Below are 6774 nucleotides of genomic sequence, written 5' to 3'. Positions count from 1 at the left end.
TACGTGCACCAGAAAGTCAAGTTTACACCAGCTATGAGCTGGTGTAGAATTGCAGTAGGATTTATACCAATTTCTGGCATGAATTATAGTCAATTTGTTGGGCCATAGAAGAACCTGCTCCCTTTCAATAAGCTCTGCCCACCTTTAGGTAAAGTGACTTGAGCAGCGCAGATCCTGTAAAAGTCGGTTTTCATTTTGCGCAAAATTCGACTGTCGTAGAACGAATAATACATTTCCATTTTCTGGCAGCAACTTTTTGATGTTATGAACAAATCTCTGTGGAAAAGCTTATCTATACATAGTTACATAGTTAGTACGGCTGAAAAAAAGACACATGTCTATCAAGTTCAACCAAGGGATGGGAAAAATTTCTACACATAGGAGCTAATACTTTTTTGTTCTAGGAAATTATCTAACCCTTTTTTAAAGCCATCTCCTGTCCCTGCTGTGACGGCTTCTGCGGTGACTATTCCATAGATTCACAGTTCTCACAGTAAAGAAGCCTTGTCGCCTCTGCAGCTTGAACCTTTTTTTCTCCAGACGGAGGGAGTGCCCCCTTGTTTTTTGAGGGGGTTTTACATGGAACAGGATTTCACCATATTTTTTGTATGTGCCATTCATATAAGTTAATCATGTCCCCCCTTAGTCCTCTCTTTTCAAGACTAAATAGGTTTAATTCTTTTAATCTTTCCTCATAACTTAGATTCTCCATTCCCCTAATTAGCTTCGTTGCTCTTCTTTGTATTTTTTCCAACTCCAGGGCATCCTTTCTATGAACTGGAGCCCAGAACTGAACTGCATATTCTAGATGAGGCCTCACTAATGCTTTGTAAAGTGGTAATATTACATCCCTGTCCCGCGAGTCCATGCCTCTTTTGATACATGACAATATTTTGCTGGCCTTTGAAGCAGCTGATTGACACTGCATGCTGTTATTTAGTTTATGATTTACAAGAACACCCAGATCCTTCTCAACAAGTGAATCCGCCAGTGTAGCTCCCCCTAGGACATATGATGCAGGCAGGTTGTTGGTACCCAGGTGCATAACTTTACATTTATCTACATTAAACTTCATTTGCCAAGTGGACGCCCAAACACTTCGTGTGTCCAAATCCGCTTGTAATTCACAAACATCTTCCATAGTCTGAACTATATTACATAGCTTGGTGTCATCTGCAAAAATAGAAATAGTGCTATTAATCCCATCCTCTATATCATTAATAAATAAGTTGAATAATAGTGGTCCCAGCACTGAACCCTGGGGTACACCACTTATAACCGGTGACCATTCAGAGAAGGAATCATTGACCACAACTCTCTGGATACGGTCCTTGAGCCAATTCTCAATCCAATTACAAACTATACTTTCTAAACCTATAGTCCTTAATTTACCCATTAGACGTCTGTGAGGGACAGTCACAAATGCCTTTGCAAAGTCCAAAAACACTATATCCACAGCGGCCCCTCTGTCTAGACTTCTGCTCACCTCTTCATAAAAACAGATCAGGTGGGTTTGACAACTTCTGTCCTTAGTAAAACCGTGCTGGCTGTCACTTATAATGCTATTTATTGTCACATAATCCTGTATATAGTCCCTCAATAGCCCCTCAAACATTTTCCCCACGATGGATGTTAAGCTTACTGGTCTAGAATTACCCCGGAAAGACCTAGAGCCCTTTTTGAAAATAGGCACATTTGCCCTGCGCCAGTCCCTTGGCACTATACCAGTCACTAGAGAATCTCTGAATATTATGAAGAGGGGGAGAGAAATAACTGAACTAAGCTCTTTAAGAATTCTAGGGTGTAACCCATCTGGTCCCAGGGCCTTGTGCACATTTATTTTATTTAATCTAGCTTGCACCATATCTACATTTATCCAATTCAGTAGATCAACTGATATATTAACAGCACTGGCACCGGCTACATCAGCTGCTCTTTCTTCTCGTGTATATACAGAGCTACAGAACCCATTTAGTAACTCTGCCTTCTTTTGATCCGCTGTGACCAACTCCCCATTACCACTATCTAGGGGTCCTACATGTTCAGACCTTGGCTTTTTTGCATTTATATACTTGAAGAATTTTTGGGGATTTGTTTTACTATCCTGGTCCACCTGCCTTTCATTTTGTATTTTTGCTAATAATAAAATCTGTAAAAATGTAATAAGCGCTTTATATTTTACAAATATCTGTGTTATGCTGATTTTTTTTTTTGCACAGTACAATCATTAGAAGCCCACAAAAGGCCACAGATTAAGGCAAATATGGATGGATGTCATTTTAATTGATGTTGTTATCCAGAAGACAACCTTCACAGACTGACTGTGAACCACAAAGTTGCAGCCACTTCCTCTATTATAAGCCTTTCATATAAATTTGCAGCAGAGTCCACTGCATTTTACATGTACACATCTGATCACCTAGTAGGTCACCTAACACATGCTAGCTCCACATCTGAAAACCTTTGGCCACTCCTGATAGAGAAGTATGTGCTTCCTATTACTGTAGAAGGTTTAAAATAGGGAGTTTTTCGCTTCACACGCAACTTAAAGTATGTAAGTATAGAACTGTTAGGATAATTAAAAAAAATGTGGAGTCCCTGTAACAGGGGTGTTATATTGTCAGGCATAAACCAGTTAACACTATTACTAATCACCATTCTCAGGCATGTAATTTTGTCTGCCCATTGCAAAGGGGAGGGGACTCCCATACATTTGGCCACTCATCCATTGCTAAAACCAGTGACGTGGACCAGTTGACACATAAGCCAGAGACGGTGGCAAGTAAGTCAAAGAGCCAACAGGGAGAGTCCAGGATTCAGAAACAGGAGTGCGTCATCAGCATACATAGACACGGTCCTCCCTTTCTCCTATCATGAAGCCCTTAATATCAGGTGAATGACATGTGCCCGCTTCTAGAGGTTCTATGGCCAATGCAAGGGGAGATGGGGCAGCCCTGTCTAGTTCTCCGACCAAGAGCAAAGGGAGAAGAGATATGGCAATTAGTTCCGACACTAGCTATGGGTTAGGAGTACAGCCGTCGTATCCACTGAATAAAGCCAAATTTACACCACACCAACCATAGGTATGGCCATTCCACTGAATCAAAGGCTTTTTTTCTAAATCTAATGAGGCAATGACACAGGATCAAGAATTACCATGAGTAGATGTCACGTTAGTGAATAATCTATGTACGTTTAGATCAGTAGCCTTTCTAGGCATAAAGCCCACCTGGTCCAGGTGAATGAGGAGGCAAATCATTTTCTGCAAGCACATTGCTTAAACCTCAGCCGGGATTTTGATATCGCAATGGAGAAGCGAGACGGGTCGATAGGATCCACACTTTTTAGGGTCTTTATGAGGTTTAAGAATAAGGACTATGCATGCCCCTCTCCTATTCAAGGGGTGTCGGTATCCTCATCAAATAGGGTGTGAAAAAGAGATTGGTGCAAGTAACACATGAGCTTTATACCACTCAATGGATAAACCATCTAAGCCAGGAATCTTCCTATTAGGGAAAGAGCCAATAGCTGCAGTTCCCATCTATTTCGAGATCTGCCTCAAGGAAGCGAACATCTTCACTATCCAGGGTGTTAAAGGGTATAGTGTCTAAGGCTGGATTCACAAGAGCACGTTCGGTCCGTAAAAGAACGGAACGTATTTCGGCCACAAGTCCCAGACCGAACACAGTGCAGGGAGCCGGGCTCCTAGCATCATAGTTATGTACGACGCTAGGAGTCCCTGCCCCGCTGCGGGACAACTGTCCCATACTGTAATCATGTTTTCAGTACGGGACAGTAGTTCCACGGAGAGGCAGGGACTCCTAGCGTCGTACATAACTATGATGCTAGGAGCCCGGCTCCCTGCAGTGTGTTCAATCCGGGACTTGCGGCCGAAATACGTTCCGTCCTTTACGGACCGAACATGCTCGTGTGAATCCAGCCCAAGAAGTCTTCTAGGTCAGATGGGGTATATGCAATCTTATAGGAGTAAATATTTATGAAATTGAGCAACCAATAGAGGGCCAGTAATAAGCTTCCGGGGACCAGAGGTCACCTCCAAAATGGTGTGTGAGTTCGTATTATACCTGGCCCAATAAGCTAGCAACAGCCAATATTTATCCCCCTGTTCAAAAGAAAATCATTGCTGGGAATACAGCGTTTTTTTCCTAGTAAAAACACAATGGGAAACCAGTTGTAGTCACGATGCTTTACCGAGAAACAGGAAAAACCTAAAAGGGAGCCCTAGAGCATAAATACTCCACTTCCTAGGCCACTAAGTCAGCCTCAACATTCAGACGGTCGGTCGAGTCCACGAGTAATCAAATGAGAGGGGATGGCGAAGACGCCAAATCTCTTGAATGTGGTAAGTTGTTGCCTAATGTGATGGGGAGTAGGCAACTCCTCCCAATCGGTCTAACCCAGGATTACGGCGTAAATTAAAATGACTAAGAGGAGTGGCACAGGGCCTAAACCCTCCACCAATAGCATATGACCAAGTAACTGAGTAGACGCTGGAGGATTATAAACATTAAACAAGAATAAATGCAAAATGTATTTGGCATAACATCACAATAAATCTACCTCTATCTTTCTCTAGAGGCAACCACAAATTTAAGATTTGTGGATCAGCAGAGGGGTTAATGGAAAAACCTGAGTGATAACTGTCCTACCCATGGGCGCCTAAGGGCCAGTACTTTAGGGCCCAATAGATGTGTTTCCTGGAGAAAAGCTATATATGTGGTTTATAGGTAGACAGAACATTAAAGACCAGAGACCTTTGAAACCTATCATTAAGACCCCTCCCATTCCAGATGATCTTAAGGTGTTTCAGTGTCTCCATGAGGAGTAAAAGGGTAAATGGGAATGTAGAAGTGGCCCTGGAGGACAAATGGCGTATATGAATAAGATTTGCAGCAATAAAAAAGTGGCCCCAGAGGTCAATCCACTGATCCACGAGACGTCAAACTGCACTTGAAAACATAAAAGCATGAAAAGCTGAACTGAACAAAACCCACCCTGCCCATCCGCCTGAACACGAGATGAGATCGGGCCATGTCAACCACCCTATGTGGGCCGTGTAAACAAGAACCGATCAACAAGACAGACTTTTTGGGATGCGATGTGCACATTCTACACAGAACATAGGAGAGAAGGTGTTTTGCCAAAAAGCTATCTTGAGCCAGCCTTCCAAACCCTCCGGTAGACCAACAAAGCAGATATTGCATCTCTGAACTGCGCTCTATATCCAAGAAGCAAATCAGCAGAAGTTGAAGGTGGAGGCCTCAGGGGGTTGGATATTGTGGGATCCAGCCGCACCACCAGATGCCTTCTCCAATTTGTCAGTGATTTGGGATTGTTTAAAGGGAGCCATGTCAGGACTACAGAAACAGTTACTGGAACACAGGAGCAGGAAAGTAGACTCCAGCAGTGCACAAGAAGTTATACTCAACGGATCAACAGCATGGGGGGGGGGGGGGGGGGGGAAGATGTCCTAGGCACCACTGACGATGGCAGATGACAAAGCACAATGGCACTTAATAGGATGATACGTGAATCAGTGTTTCCAGCCAGGATACACCACACTCCCCTTGAAATTTCAGCTAGCTGAACCTGCATACTGAGTGGGGGGTCCGTGGCAGGATGAGACGGGCTAGTTAGGGCCCGATCGCAGTGTTATAGTTGCAGGTGTCTGCATTGCCTACTGCAGCAAGTCAAGGTTCTGCTTTCTAAGGCCTAGTGGGCCGCAATGATGACCAAGGATCTCAGTCAGTCTAGGGTATACTATGCCCTCAGTAGATCCGTGAAGAGCCGGAGGACTGCGTAGGCACTCAGGAGGCCAGGGTTGGGTGACAGGGCAGCGGGTAACCAGCCAAAATCCCAGGTGGAAGCCTGAAGGGAGCAGGGGGGTGAAAAACACTGCCTCATCTTCCCTCCTTGTGAGTAGCAGCTGGCCAGGATCCTTCTCAAAGGCAGCAGGATGCAGCATGGGTGATCCAGAGGGCCCCTGAAGTGCCAGGGAGGCTACGGTGCTGGCCTCGGTCGAGCCTAGTCCAGGTGCTGCTATATATTTAGGCCGCGGTCTCCCGTTGGGAGGTAGGCCACGACAGTGTTTGACAAACATTCTTCGAGTGGACTCAAAGTTCTCCCCACCGTTGACCAGCAATCCCCCCAGGGCCAGATGGCATCTAGGGAAGTCCAGGTAGGAGTATTGCCGCGGATTAGCGTGGAACTCCTTTACAACACGTACACTCCATTCCATGCCCAGGCCAAGCACCCCAATCTCACGTAATCTTGCCAACAAGCAACCACTGGATTTTTTTAGGGTAACTACACAAACCCACTAGGTATCCATGAAGTATCTTATTACTGTGCACACAAATGACCACAAGGAAGAGCGGCTGGTGTCCACAGTAAATATATTGCATGTAAACAGCTTCATGTATTCAGCTGCTAAAACGGAACCTTAGAAGCTTTGCAAGAATAAGGCCACCTTCACACAGCAGTATTTCGGTCCGTATCTGGTCATCTGAAAAATCTTAGGGTTAATGGAAGGTGTATTATAAATCAGACCAAGGGTCTGTCATATAGCAATTTGCTCAGGTAATACATTTAAAGGGAGATCTCCACCTTTTGACATGGGATCAATGGTCCATTAGTGCAGGCTGTGACACATTTTCAGCAATGTATATGAGGTTTGGGACAGCGCTTGTTTAACCGCTCACTTAAGGTACAAGCGCTGCACTAATGTTATCTTATGACAAGTCTGAGGTATTC

The sequence above is a fragment of the Rhinoderma darwinii genome, chromosome 13 (assembly GCF_050947455.1).
Source record: "Rhinoderma darwinii isolate aRhiDar2 chromosome 13, aRhiDar2.hap1, whole genome shotgun sequence".
Lineage (NCBI taxonomy): Eukaryota > Metazoa > Chordata > Amphibia > Anura > Rhinodermatidae > Rhinoderma > Rhinoderma darwinii.
This window is presented reverse-complemented; position numbering follows the sequence as displayed.